Source organism: Spermophilus citellus (assembly GCF_964194105.1).
Source record: "Spermophilus citellus genome assembly, chromosome: 7".
In the NCBI taxonomy this organism is placed as follows: Eukaryota; Metazoa; Chordata; class Mammalia; order Rodentia; family Sciuridae; genus Spermophilus; species Spermophilus citellus.
Window position 1 is genome coordinate 137,100,192 of NC_138188.1, and position 15,319 is coordinate 137,115,510.

Below are 15,319 nucleotides of genomic sequence, written 5' to 3' on the forward strand. Positions count from 1 at the left end.
GGTCTCCAAAGAACCACCCTCTCACTATTTATATTCTTCTGTTTCCCTTTTTTATTAAATGAGCTGATCTATTGAATCACTTTTAACAAAGAATACAGTGAAAGTCATATGATGTATTATCTAAGGAAGGCTTTGTAAAGAAAATTGAAGCATCTGCATAGGCCCCCTAGAATGCTACCTCTTGGTATGCAATTCTTTAAAATCCAGAAGCTATGGTATCACAAGGAGCAAGTCAGATGTCTGAGCCATTTTGGGTTGTAAGGCTTTACTGGAGTCTACAGATGGCTGCAATTCTGGCCAACAACTAACAGAAGACCTCAAGAAAGAAGAGACCAAAAGAGCTTTGTTAATTCTCAGTATCATGAAATACTGGAGTCATAAACCATTTTTTTTATGTCACTAAGTTTTAGAGAGGTTTGGGACATAAAAATGTACAACTATAATGAGATACTTTTAAAGATTTTGAAATTTGAACCATGTTTTATAGAAATCACTCTAGCTGCATTAATAAAGATAAACAGAATAAGACCTCAAAAGCAGCTAGCTACACTATTTAATGCAGAAACTCGGGTGGATATGATAAGGGCTTGAATGTGAGACACTAGAAGAGAATAGATCTAAGATATAACAGCAGATATAATCTACAGGACCTAACCTCCTGATATCTCACTGAATTCAGATGTGAAGGAAGTGGCAAGTAAAAGGGAGGAATCCAACATAACATGAAAGATAGTACATCTTTCTTTCTTTCTTTCTTTCTTTCTCTCTCTCTCTCTCTCTCTCTCTCTCTCTCTCTTTCTTTCTTTCTTTCTTCACTCATCCAACAGATGTGCATCAGGCCTTGCTATCTGTGAGAGAAGTGAGCAGAAAGAAGAAAGCTTTAAAATTAAAAAGAATAAATAAAATATAAATAATTTTGAAAAGAATTAGAATCATCATACTATAGTGATGAATTCATACCCATTTATAGCAGCACAATTCATAATTGCCAAATTATGGAACCAGCCTAGGTGTCCATCAACAGGTGAATGGATAAAGAAAATGAGGTGTATATACACATTGGAATTTTATTCATCCATAAGTAAAAATGAAGTTATGTTGTTTGGAGGAAAATGAATGAAACTAGTGACCATCATTTTAGATTAAGTAAGCCAAACCCAGAAGGTCAAGGATTGTATGGTTTTGTCTCTTATGTGGAAGCTAGAGAAGAAAAAGGAAAAGAAAAGTTGGAGGTCAGGGATTTCATCAAAACCAAAGGGAGATCCATAGAAGAAAGGGATCAGGAGGTGAGATGTGGTGTTTTGGGGGAAGTGTTGGTGGTGATATTGGCCAAATTATATTGTTATAGTGTGTGCATGCATGAATAGTTAACAAGTAAATTCATTATGTACTACTATAATTGTCTAATGAAAAATATGGGATAACAATTCCACTTGGTCATGGCACATTAAAAAACCAAAATAAAGAGGAAAACTTCCTGCTCTCATAAGACTTAGTGACTTAGTGGGAGAAGATAAAAATGAATCACACTTCTCATTAAATCACTGAAGCACCTAGTGTAGATGAAGGGAAACCAGTTGGAACATAGGCAATCAGATCAAATGATGAACAGCAGCAGGTGGATAAGGAATCCTTAACTGAATATGAAGATCTCAAAATTGGTTGGTATTAATTAGTTAGTTAAGCAGAAATAATCATTCTACATTCTAGAAACAGCAAATGCTAAACATGAAGGTGAAATATACAATCAAGAAATTAAAAGGAAAAAAAGGGACATGAGGCCAAGTAGAAATGGATGGGATTAGAAATGTGAGTTAAAGCTCAGAGAGTTGAAGGTGAAGGTGAAATATTATAAGCCATGTTAACCATTAGGGGACACTCTAGATTCATCCCATAACACCTTGGTAGCTACACGTTTGCAAAGACAACTCAGTCATCTTCTCTCACATTTTTTATATTCTATTCAGGACTCAATTCTCTGATGTGCCCATTCTTGCCGTCATTTCCCTGACATTGTCCTATTATGTTCAACAATGACCACATTGCTCCTTATTACTCAGCAACATTTGTAGTGCATCTTGTAGTTTGTTGTGCATCATGTAGTTTGTTGTGCATCATGTAGTTTTCATCTCCCATGAAAACATCTTTTCTTTTTCTTTTTTTTTTTTGAGAGAGAGAGAGAGAGAGAGAGAGAGAGAGAGAGAGAGAGAATTTTTAATATTTATTTTTTAGTTTTCGGCGGACACAACATCTTTGTATGTATGTGGTGCTGAGGATTGAACCCAAGCCGCATGCGTGCCAGGCGAGCGCACTACCGCTTGAGCCACATCCCCAGCCCAAAACATCTCTTCTTGATGGACAGCACTCATGTGCTGGTTTTTCTCTCTCACGCCCCTGATTTTCATACTACATAGGTTAAATCTGTTCTATTTAGCCACAGAAGGGAAGCAGAGAGAAGAGGTTAAACAAGGATAATCTTGATTTTTACTATATCTTCATGTTAGTTGGTTTGTTTGCAAAATGGAAAGTGTCTTTAAAATATAAGTGAAAGTCTCTAAGTGAAATGAAGCAATTGAATAAATAAACTATAACTTTATGGTTTCCAAGGTCAAGCCACATGGATTGGTCTAAAATGACAATGGATTTATTCCTTGTAGCTGAATATTCAGCTGGCCCTATGCCTCTAGTGGAGCCTTGGACAAGTTACATAGCCCCTCCCTCTGAGTTCAGGAATTTTATGTCTAAAGTAGGGGCAATAATAGTTTCTATATCAAAGAGTTGTTGGAAGTATTTAATGATGCAACTCAAATAATGACTTCAAAACAGAACTTGGCTTAAGTAGGCTTTTATAAACACTGTTTCCTATCCTTATTTCTTCCCACACAAAACCCTCACAGGTATAGCTTGCCATTCCTCTTTAGTTAAGCTCATATTTGAAAGAAAACATTTCAAAAACATTTCTAAGAGACTAGTTAGGGCATTTATAATAAATTTCTATGTAACAATAAAAAAACATACTAAGGCTGGGGATGTAGCTTAAGCGGTAGCGTGCTGGCCTAGCATGTATGCGCCCCGGGTTTGATCCTCAGCACCACATACAAACAAAGATATTGTGTCCACCGAAAACTAAAAAATAAATATTAAAATCTCTCCCTCTCTCTCTCTCTCTCTCTCTCTCTCTCTCTCTCTCTCTAAAAAAATACACTAAACTTGGAGTCAGTATAAACTCTGTCACCTGAAATAAGACCTATGCCACAGATTGTTTATGCACTATTTGTTAAATAGACTAATTTTAACTTTTTAACACACTAAAATATTTTGCTTTTTAATTCCTGATAGTTCACATAAAGTCCATACACATCTAGTGTCCTTCCTCCATTTTATAATGACACCAACTAAATGGAACATTTGACTGTCAGGGTAATAGTGACAGGAGATGGAGGAATAGAGAAAGTGTCAGTTATCAACTTGTCTGGCCCAGAAGTGGCACAGATTATTTTTAAGGGCCTTTCAGACAAAATTAGTCACATGATTCTGACTTTGCCTCAGGAGAGGACTGGGAACACAGCAAACATAGGTTTGGTGAGTGCCATTTCTACTAAATTTCTAAGCATGTGTACTTTATTGTTTGACACATTTATTAAATAGTACAGGAAAGCACAGAGAAATATTGACTTCATTTTTGAGTAAGTCTTGGTATCTCTCATTTTTAACTTTTATTTAAATAATAAATTTTATGCAATAAGTATGAGCTTTTAAAATAATGGTTACATAATATTTTGTATAGCATAATTAAAAACTAATTAATAATGGCTGAATTCTTAAGAAATTTTCAAAAAGTAAATAAGTCAAGAGCCATTTAATTTCTATCCTTTAGTCAATGGCTAAATTTTAAGAAAATGGCTGTATATATCACATATCTAATACAAGTTCCTTCCTGACACATCTTGCTGAAGATTATCATAAGGAATATGTTCCCCTAGTTTGATCTTTTCTATTTTATATTTCTGTATAGGGTATTAAATTATTTTCAGCTATACTGAAACATTCATAACAGTTTTTCCCTTTTATCTTTTAAAATGTTATCATGACATTTGAGCATTGAGGCTATTTGTATTCTAAAGAGAAAAATGAATTCCTATCTTTATGTAAATAAAACAGTATTAAAGCAAATTTTATATCATGATAAGAAATTATATGAATGTAGTACTTTGAATTTTGTGGCTGCTAAAGTAGTGAAAAAGGTCCTCATACATTTAAAGATTTGTTATGCCAGAGGGTCCTCTATATTTCGTACCTACAAAATTCTGAGTTGGCAAAATGATCAGTATATCTGAGAGATACATTCCAGAAAGGGAATATTTTGAAAGCTAGCCAGACCCTTCTAATAGGAAATGAAGTGTTCCCAAAATGTAATATTTTAAGAAGCTTGTATGAAAAACATCATAAGGAATATAAGTAAAATAAAAACATTATCAGATGATATTTATGAGCAGCCTGTTTTGTGCAACATCATACACTCATGTAACATTGTTTTTTCTTTCAAAATGGTTTCCATGTAACAATATACCTATGATTACTTTACTGTGTAAAAGAATTATTACCTTTAATCTTCCTAAAAACCCAAACTTTATGACTGATACCCTACTTTACTCTTAAAGTGGCATGTACCATTGTAATAAAATTGATGTACATACTGTCAGGCTTATATTAATAACTAATTTAGTATATAAAAGAAAATGGAATGGCTAAGTTCAGGCATTTCTGCTTCATCTTGGCAACAAATGAATTAAAATTATAAAATCTTGCTCTGGATATTATTTTCTTCCAGAGTAAGAGAAAGATGCCGGATATCAAATGTATGTATACAGCTTGACATTCTAAGACCTCCTAAGTGTTTCAGAATTATTTTGTGCATACAATATCAGTACTTTGTTCCAGTTATTTTTAGAAAACAGTTTCTATAATGTTTTTAATTTTAGGATATTAACTGATTTGGGGGTGGATAGGAAGATAGAAAGTAAAAGGTGAAAATGTGTGGTCAGAAAGAAAAGGCCAATTTTTTCCTTTGTGTCAAACTTAAAGCACCCTACTGGTATACCAAATCAAGTATTTAAAATTTCTTGATTTCAATCTCCTTTAGTTGTGCAATGATCTTCACAATATGTGAAGGTTAAGTGTGATAGTCATGCAAACAATGTATCTTCATAACAATGGATATTTTTTTCTATAAAATGAATGAAATTATGATAGCATACAGGAACTATATTAAAATGATGGTCTTTCAACCTGATGAATATCAGGATTATTACTTTATCAAAACACAATCAAAATTAGAAACATGTATCTTTAGTCCACTCTAATTATCTATTTATACATTATTCAGTTAGTAGATTATCTGTTGCAATTCTAAAATTTCAAATAATATCTTCCTATTATCCATCATTGTTCTGAATTAATCATCTGATACCTCAGTAGTAACTGAAAACACTCAAAGGAAGAAAAATACAGGGGCTGGGGATGTGGCTCAAGCAGTAGCGCGCTTGCCGGGCATGTGCTGGGTGCTGGTTTCGATCCTCGGCACCACATAAAAATAAAATAAAGATGTTGTGTCCACTGAAAACTAAAAAATAAATATTAAAAAATTCTCTCTCTCTCTCTCTCTCTCTCTCTCTCTCTCTCTCAAAAAAGAAATATATAATAGGATGTGAGTGCAAAATTCTTTATCCCAGATCCTCTAATTTATTTCATACCCTAATATAAGCTATTTTATTCCTCAATATTTTGTAAAATTCATATTTTTTCTTTCCTAATTGGTTCAACAGAGTTTTAGCATAAGTCTTGGTTTGTGCATATATGTTCACATAACATTTTGACTATTATAAATCCTCCCATGTTTTAAGATATCTGTATAGCAATTGAAGAAAAGGGAAAGCAGCTTCTACAGATGTCATATACTGTTTGTTCTTATTCCTCAACAAAAAACTATAAAAATTATTATGTGTGTAGTAAGTACTTGTTAAGTTCAGCATGCTAAACACTACCCTAGAAACTAGGGATTCATGCATTTGTATTCTAAATCCAAAGGGATATCATTAAGGGTGAGTTTATTTTCCTTTTGAGGAAGACTAGGAACACATAAACAAATGAATGAAAAAAGTTACTGACATTCATAAGGATTATGAAGAAGATGGAAAAGGCAATTTTGCTATATTAGTTGCAGGAAAGTAATAGATCACCATGAGAAGTAATATGTGTAAAGACCTGAAGGATTTGAAGACTGCAGTTATGAAAAAAGTGCTACTGAGAATATTCTGAACAGAAAATCAAAGAACTTGAAGCAGAGCATAGACAAAAAGAACATATGTCTGTGTTTGTACATATGTGAATATCCATTCCCTATTTGAACTAGGATATCTATATGATCTATCCTTGAAGGTAAATTTTTCTTAAATTCCAGTATTTCTAATGATTAATTCATTTCTACCTGGGAAAGGATAAACAAATTTACTTTGTTGTTATTTTAAATTCTTTAATGCAAAACTCTTTTTTGAAATTAGGCTAAACATACAGCTGATTACTACTGAGGTAGTAAAGGAACTGAGTAGGGGAATTTTGGATTGTATGTTTGTTTGTTTTAGTATTTTTAAATTGTCAATGGACCTTATTTATTTATATGAGGTGCTGAGAATGGAACCCAGTGCCTCACACATGCTATCATTGAGTCACAACCCCAGCCTCCCATTCTGTTTCTTATGCGAGTGAATTTGGAGGCAATGAAAAGGGTTACTATATTAAAGGAGACAATCAAGTCTGGTAACCTTGAGGATCTATGGCTTACAGTGGGACTGTACAAGAACATGTCCACAACTCAGGCCATGCACTGGAGGCATTTGGTGCTTTGTGCTTAGGAGTAGCTATAAATGAGCAATGGCATCAACGACAGCCCAACAAGTGAAAGGTGGTAAAGGTCTCTGATTACATAGGTATCAAGTTTTGGATCATGGATGCCCACATTTCCTCAGGGTTGGGATCCAGGTCTCCAGAAAAGGCAGTAAAGAACTTGAATAATCTGGCATGCATGATGGAGATGAGAGACAATGAATGCCAATTGTCTGCATGTATAATTCGGATAAATAAATAAAGCCCTTTTTTAGGGCTTTTTAGAAGACTGAGAATGATTGCCACATTTTAGTATTAAAGCTGTCATTTTTTTTTTTTGAAAGAAGTGGTCATGATATCTTGTTCACATACATTTGAATGCTATAAAATGATGCAAGCAGATCTTAGTGAACAAGCTGGGCAGAATCCTACCCAGAATACCTGTTGTCCCATACGTCTTAACCCTGTCCATAGCCTTGGGCCTCAGCAGCTTTCACTGGTTTCTTAGCTGGAACTGTACTTTCAATGGACCATACTATTCCCATGGCAATAAATACCTAGTTACTGCCTCCACTGCCCTGATGGCCAAATAAAGGACAACCAAGGAAGTTATTAATGGGCAGAGGCCAGATTGGACCTGCAAATTCTAGGTCAGGAAGCAATTCTGAATTATCCAATTTGCTTGAACTTGATAATGCAAAAAGAGGCCAAAAAATTGCTAAAAATTGATGGTAAGAAGGACATTTCATAAATGACTGTAAATATATAATACACTCACATGGACTTACACATGTTTATGTGCAAAATACACTGGAAGAAACAAACAATAGTTTATGTTACTACTTGTGATCACTGTGATATTTTCATTATTATTATATTTTATTTATAATAAATTGCTGATATTTGTGAACAATAAGTATTTCATGAAATCAATTTGGTAGATTTGAATGAGCATTAAAAAAGTCCAAAAGCAGAGTGTTTCCTTCATCACTTACAGTAATGGCTCAACAATATTTTGTGGGAATATTGCTTATTTTAATCATATATATATATATATATATATATATATATATATATATATATATCTGTGAATATCCATGTGTGTGTTTGTTTACTGAGTTTTAATATGATGTAAAATGTGAAGTTAAAGGTTGAATGTCCCCACTTTAGACTGTGAAAATTCAAATTAGAAATTGAGAAGGAAGAACTGAGGTAACTAAGCATGAATACTACAACTATACAGTGAATCTAAAACTTAACCACACCAGAAAGAAAGTTGGCATTTTTCAAATAACATTATTTTGCATTTGCATCATCCTAGTACTTCTGATTTCCTCTAATATTCATGATAAAATCACTTTGAGAAATTCAAAGCAGCTTCAGCTAGATCTAGTAAACAAAGGAAGAACTATTTGTGTTAAACAGAGAGTCATATAAAGAAGCAGTATGATGTGTGTCCTTGGGAGTCCATATGTGATAGAAGTTGTTGATGGCAAGGGTAGGGGAGTGGAAGAGAACTGCAAAAAGTAAGCAATCTGAAGGTGTTGAATCTCTTTTCTTTAATGCTTACATAAGAGTTTTTTTTTTCTTTTATTCTTTTTGTTGTTATTTTTAAACAGGAAGGCTCCCAAGCAACTGGAGATGGCACAAACACACCACAGAGTAAAAGGAGAAAAACATTTCAAAAAATAAAGAATAGGATTTGGGACAATAATTATTAACTTATTTGTTTTTCAGTTTTCTTTTAAATAGGGCCACCTCATCTCTCAAAATATCATTGGTAAATTTCATTATTTTCCATAAGATTTTAGTAATTTTAAAATATTTTCAAAAACATTTTCAGATAACTTTGAAGCTCAATTTAATAGTAATCTTTAGAAATGCATTTTTTTCAAAAGAATTCTCCCTGTCTCAAAGTCATAAAGATATTTCCCTAGTTTTCTTCTAAAATTTTCAGTCTTTATTTTTTATCTTTAAACTTTTAAGCCATCAAGACATTATATTTTATGTGTGGGCTGATGCAGGAGTCATATATACATATTTTCCCATTATAATTTTCTCAATTTTTTCCTTATTGTTCTGCAATATGAAGACTATATTGCCATGTGATTTTGTTTCAGGACCATCTGTTTCTCTTTCTTAGGATTATTTATTTAGCAATCTCCAATTATCAGAGTCTTAATCACTACAACTTTATGTGTTTTTGTTGTTGTTGTTGTTGTTTTTAGTTACCTATAGCATCATAACAGATTATTCCAGAATTTAGTGGCTTAAGATGACAATAAACATGTCTTCTCTCTCATGTTTTGTAGGGGTCAGAAATTCCAGAGTTGTAGTACAGGTTTGCATTTCAGCTCAGAGTCTCTGAAGAAGAGAAGTCACTTAGTCAGCTACAGCCAAGGTCATCTGCAGGTTTAATTGGTCCAGAGTGTTTGCCTTTAAGGTTGCTTCCTCATGTGACTGGCAGGTAGTGTTTATTGTTGGTGCACAATTCCAATTCCTGTCCACATAGATCACTCTGTGTGAATGTTTGAGTATCCTTGCAATTCATCATCTGGCTTATCCCAGAGAAAACAATCCCAAGAAAGAGAGCCAGAAAGAAGCTATAATTTTTATGACTTACCCCTGGGCATTACAAAGCATCACTTCTCTATATTCTATCCATTAGAAGAGAATCCCTAAATCCGACTCCATTCACAAAAGTTGTTTGATTTTGATTTATATTTTTGCCACAAGATATGCAACAAACTCATATGGCTGTTTATATTAGAGATGATCATACATTTTCTTTTTTTTTTTAGAGAGAGAGAGAGAGAGAGAGAGAGAGAGAGAGAGAAAATTTTTAATATTTATTTTTTTTTTTAGTTCTCGGCGGACACAACATCTTTGTTTGTATGTGGTGCTGAGGATCGAACCCGGGCCGCACGCATGCCAGGCGAGTGCGCTACCGCTTGAGCCACATCCCCAGCCCATTTTTTCTTTTGAATTTATTATGTAATAGCTTACATTAATAGGTTTCTAATGTTTTATTATTATTATTACAGGTTTACTTAGGTTTTTTTTTCTGATAAATTTAAATCTCAGGGAATATTATCCATTATATCATTGGCACAAAAGACTTGTTAGCATTTGTTATAAATGTTAATGTTTTGATTTTTACTTATACTGTCACCAAAAGCAAACAAATCAAATATAAGACCAGCAATGGAGTAATTATAGCACATTTATCTTTGTGTTAAGAAAAGAAAGAATAAAGGTACACTTTCTGAACTTTCTCATCCTTTTCAATAGTAATTTTCTTACATCTATTTTATTCTAGGTTATGAAATAGTTCACCTATGCTTTATTTTGTTTATCTTTCATCTGCAAACAAATGGTTATACATTTGGAGGAGTTACTATTCTGCCATATTATGGAATTTATTAATCTTGTTCAGAGATAACTTCAAACTAAAACTGTTCAATGGGCAAACACTGATGTTTTTCATTACTTTTTATTAGTCACTTTTTGTTTATTAACCATGAAATGATTTTCAATGACATGGGCTATTTGAACCTGTTCTTAAAGATTAATAAAATATATGTAAGTCTTATTGCATAAGTGATCTTTTATACACAATTCTTTACCAAAGTGCTAGATGGTACCAATGGCATTGACTACCAATGCAAGTAGTACACATTTGCTAGTCATATGAATGTTAGGGCTAAATAGTGTATAAAAATTATTTAATCTCTTATAGAAAAAAAGCTGGAAGTTATCTTATTATATATTGACTTCAAAAGGGTTTTGTGTAAATTGGGAGCTTTTAATAACTTGTTGAAAATTAATAGAATGTCACACAGGGATCCAGGTAGATATGCTGGAATTCTTTTAAGTCTTTTGCTTCCTGAAGAATGTTTCACCATTACTTTGGGATACATATAATAAGTTAAATTTTGTTCACACTAATGGAGATGTGTATAAAATTATAAATACTTTCTCTATATTGCATCATGCCTTGGCCCATCTAGATATAAAGGGTTCCAAATGAATAATATAGGAGTAAACAAAAAGAGAAATGTTTTAATATAGAGATAATAACAAATTCATATATAAATTTAGGAATATCTAGAAATTTAAAACTCTAACACATGAAAATTTTATTTCTCTCACAAATTATGTATAAAGAGCCAGCTCCATTTTAAGAATCCAATTCATATTATACAAGATTTGTTATAACTCAGCAAAATTACCACCTATTTAAAGCTGTGGGAAAATGCTCATAACATGAAATATACTTACAGTGCCTCCTCAATATGATTCTTATGCCAAATGGAAACTGTGAAATTTGACCACTGTCTTTATATACAATCTATTGACACTTTGTCAAGAGACAAAGTGTATTTATTTTGTATTTAAAGACCACTGTCTTTAAATACAATCTCTTGACACTTTGTCCAATGTCTGAGTAAGGAAAAATGTCTTTTGACAGTTTGATCTAATCTTTGCTGCATTATTCTCTCAATTTGTGAATTAGTTGCACTCGTCAGTTTGGAATATCTAATTTTTAGAAGAGTGGTGATAATTAAACAGTATTTAAGGATAAAATAAATCATAATTGTTGGAATAACTAAAATAATAAGAAAACATGAGTAGAAAAACAGTATCATGAAATTTCTACCTAAGTTTATCAAAAACAGGATATTGGGCTGGAGTTGTGGCTCAGCAGTAGAGTGCTTGCCTAACATGCAGGAAGCCCTAGGTTTGATCTTCAGCACCACATAAAAATAAATAAATTAAATAAACATATTGTGTCCAATGACAACTAAAAATAAGTATTTTTTAAAAACAGGCTATCTACATAATTCTTTCTATTTTAACTGAATTTTTATCTTCTTTGCAGTTGCAACATTTATTTATTACTAGATTAATAGTAGGATAATCTAACATTACATTTGGCAACATTGGAATATCTCATACTATGTATTAGTTCATTTATATAATCACATATCTTCTTAAAACTAAATCTCAGAAGAAGGCATTGATAACTACCAATGTAGTATAAATGCTTATAACTTGTATGTAGTTTAAACATGGTAATGAGACATTTATTGTCTGATTACTAGTACAAAGAAATTCCAGCCTTCTTGTATATTCATAGAGTCAAACTGAAAAAAAATTATGTTTCTCAGACTTCATTCCTCACATGCATAATGAATGATGTCGCTGTCAGCAATCAATCCAAAATAGCATTGGAATAATGTACACCACAGACAGACATGACATGCAGACAAATAAAAGCCAATATTCATTTCTTTAATGAATTTATGAGTCAACATGGACACTAGCATATTAGAATGAGCTCACTCCTGTCTATGTACTTGCCAGGTGTTTTTCTTTTTCCTTTCTCTGAAATGAATGAAAAGGAGAACTGGTCAATAAAAGTACAGACATCTTAAATCTGCTTATAGGATTATAGTAATATCAAATATTTACTGGGATTACTGTAGAGTAAAGATAACAAACTTTGCCTAATTTCTAAATTTTGGAATGGCTAAATCAATAGGCAAATATATAGGGGATAATTAATTTTTAAATCACTAACTATGCATAAAATTGACATCAGGAATTAGAATGAGGACCAAATAAAATACATACTGTCCTTTTATTAACTTCATTTTTTAAAAGTATTTAGGTTCAAACTAAAAAATGGCATAAAAGTTATAAACTGAACTGAATAGATAACACTGACATAAAATAAAAAACAAGCAATTATAAAACACCAAATGAGAATAAAATCTCTCTTCCTGAGGTATTTTAATTGTTGTGTTGTCTAATATTTTATGTTCATTAGATAGAATAAAACATGTAAGGAACCTCACTCAGTGTTAGATGCATTCTATTTCTATGTTTGTGATGCAGCAAATCAGGATAGGACTAAATGCTTGACATCATTTTCCAAAATATTAATAAATAATAATGACATGAGGTATCCTATCATATGAGCTTTCCATGATGAAATAAATTCGTAAAAAATTGCATACCATCCCTCTTAAAGAGTGCAAAAAGTTGTTTGGTAAAGTTCATGTTACCTGTTTTAATCACAGAACAGTGTTTTTCTTTTTTTCTTCCTATCTCTCTTTTTTCCTTCTCATGTTCCTGGGGATAGAGCCTAAGGCCTCATATATTATAAGCAAGTGCTCTATGACTGAGTTATACCCCCTTTTTTTGTTTTTGTATCAGTCATGAATATCCTACAAATCAATATTCTTTTGAGTACATTTTGCCCAAGATAAATGATAGGCAGATTCTCAAGCAATTTATTTTTCAAGTTGGTGCTTGGAGATAAGGTTATATGAACATGGTTGTCTAGAATATTAAATGTGTCTAGAATATTAAATGCTCTATAAGCTACTTGAACCAATAAATGTGTTTATTGGTTCCATTTGGAAATGTGTTTATTGGTTCCATATGGAAATACTATTTCATATGAATTTTATACCTATAATGCAACCTTGGTATTTATACAGTCTATGTAAATTTGTAAATTGTTAATTGTCTTTATTCATAATGATAATGGGATTCTGTAATCTTTAGAAATTATTTGATAGGTATTTTATGTGCCACAGTCACTGTGCTAAATGCTTTATTATTTAGTTAAACTCTTACAATGAAAAACTCTTGATGGAAAGGAAGGTCTCATTTTACAGTGAAGAGACTAAAATTTACAAAAGCAGTTGTTCAATTTCAGCAGTTGGAAAAGGGTAAAACTAGTGTTCAAGCTGATCCTATCTCAAAGCAAAATCTATCATGCTCTACTGAGCTCCAAGCACCTCATGACCTCATAGAACTTCTTCTTGTTCACATCCCACAAGAACCTTGATTTCCGCCTGTTCTGATCACACACACCTCAACCTGCATAAATAGTTCAGGAATCAGACATCTTACTTGATATTTTCCTAAAGCTTTGACCAAACAACTCTTGTAAAATGAAAAAAAAAATCCCTGATTTCTATCCACTTAGCACTTAGCATGCCATTTTTGTTTCCATTTTTGTTATGATGTATGCTTTTGACAGTAATGACCAAGAAAACAACAGATCTGGATTTCCAGAATGTGATTACTTATAAGCACTCAATACAAGTTTCTTGAGTGAATGGACAAATGGATGAGACAAGGAGTTAAGAGATGAATAAAAATAATCATATTTGCTGAAAAAGTTGTCTTTTCCATCACTGTTTAGTATTTTTGGAGAAGCAGCTATGAACCAAGTGCTAGAACAGGGACTTTGGCCCAGGTGTCATTAAGTAGGTACACACGTGCTAATGAGCCCAGCAGCTCCACATAAATTTCTTTATCTCTCTGGGCCTCTTTTTCCTTGGCTACAAAGTACTAAAATTCACATATGGATATATTAATATATTCATTCTCTTTAGCAATCAAGCTTTAATTGAGGAGCTATTTTCTACCAGGTACCTTATTAAATACTGACTACTGTACCAGGTGTTAAAAAACACAAGTTTATTTTGTTAGAGATAATTTTAATAACTTTCTGTTTGGGGGAAATCAAAGGTGCCTAATTGCACACTTGAGATATATTTGGCAGGGCACCTTACAAATCAAAAACATTTATTTGGATTTGTAATATTTTTTAAAAGAAGCTAGAACAGAAAAACTAAATAACTTAGGTTTAGTAATTTAAGAACTAAATATTCTCTCAACAGAGACTAAGAATATGATACAGGCATTTAATAAGACCAGATTTTGCCAAGTTTTTATTTTATACCCCAGATGAATCAGAATTTAGTTAGAATTTTTTAAAAAAAAAGATTATTAACTGACTTCTTTCTAAAAACTTTGGTTTTTCACAATATCAACATATATCTGACAGAAAGAAGGAAAAACAACTTGAAGGTATAAATTCTCCAAGATCATTTTTAAACAATGCCTTCTGCACTTGAGAAGAACTTGTCCCATAATTGAACCTCACAGTCCTTGTTCTGTCTTCTCATTCTTACTTTAACACCCAAATTTGTTTAATCAAAAATAATTTTTAGGGGCTGGGGTTATAGCTCAGCAGTAGAGCACTTGCCTCACACATATGAGGCACTGAGTTTGATCCTCAGCACAACATAAAAATAAATAAAATAAATAAAGATATTGTGTCCATCTTTATTTTTTTTTAATTTTTTTTTATTGTTGGTCGTTCAAAACATTACATAGTTCTTAATATATCATATTTCACAGTTTGATTCAAGTGGGTTATGAACTCCCATTTTTACCCTGTATACAGATTGCTGTATCACATCAGTTACACTTCCATTGATTTACATATTGCCATTCTAGTGTCTGATGTATTCTGCTGTCTATCCTATTCTCTACTATCCCCTTCCCCTTCCCTCCCCTCCCCTCCCTTTTTCTCTCTCTACCCCCTCTACTGTAAATCATTTCTTCCACT